The sequence below is a fragment of the Otolemur garnettii genome, unplaced genomic scaffold (assembly GCF_000181295.1).
Source record: "Otolemur garnettii isolate 467f Iridium unplaced genomic scaffold, OtoGar3 scaffold00033, whole genome shotgun sequence".
Classification (NCBI taxonomy): Eukaryota; Metazoa; Chordata; class Mammalia; order Primates; family Galagidae; genus Otolemur; species Otolemur garnettii.
In genome coordinates this window covers 12,957,668-12,958,722 of record NW_003852428.1, presented here as the reverse complement: position 1 = coordinate 12,958,722, position 1,055 = coordinate 12,957,668, and positions in this window count along the sequence as shown.

Sequence of the window (1,055 nt, the reverse complement as noted above, 5' to 3'; positions counted from 1 at the left end):
TTGGGGTTAGTGCAGTCTTCACACTGGGAATACAGAGGTACCTTTACCATGTGGCAAGTTCCAGACAGGTTGACCAGAGCTGGAGATTTTGCACAGGAGAGTTTAAACTATAGTTCAGAATGTTTCTGTGTGACCATGTATTTATATATGAATGCCCAGGTAGGTGGACTAGAGGTGAATCTTAGATCAGGTGCCATAATAGCAGACTGATCTGGAGCTACTGTCAAAAATCGCACACTAATAGCACCTTAAAAAAATAAGACTAGTATACGTTGCCTATGAGGGAGTAGAAATATTATGAAAGAACATCCCCAATCCTTTACATTGGGGGAATTTATTAATGTCAAAATGGAAACAACTCATGAAGCCAAATATTTCAGTACATTTTGTAGGAAAATGGGCCATATCTTGACTGTGGTGATAGGAATTCTCCCAGTCAGAGGAACAGTCACCTTAAAATAGGAGGTATTAAACAGAGAGAGTTTTTGACTTTGTGACGTGAGCTTTCTGCATCGAGATGTGAGGTGCTTTAGCTCATTACATGTTTTTTTTTTTAATTAAATGATAGCTGTATACATTAATGCAAACATGGGGTACAGTGTAGTGTTTTCATATACAATCTGAAATATTTTCATCAAGCAGGTTAACATAGATTTCATGTCCTTTGTTTAGTCATTGTGTCAAAACATTTATATTCTAGTTCTAGAAACGTTTACTTGTACCCTTGTTAGACAGATATATAGGTGATCTTTCCAGTGCTCATTACATGTTGAGATAGTGTGGAGTCACCAGGAAACAGTGCGCTGGGGGAGCCGGGCTCAGGGAAAGCTTTGGGAGGACAGAGGTCACCTGAGCTTAGTCCTTCATCTTTTGTGAGTGAGAGATAAACCGCTATGTTACTTAAATTCCATCATTCCTTACTGACGTCTTAACCAAAGAACTTTAACAAAAACTCTCACAAAATAATAGGAAAGAAAATAACACACTAGGCAAAGGCTCTAGGGATAAGAGTCTCCAGAAATCAGGAGAGAAGGAGTACAAAGTAGCAAAGTTAG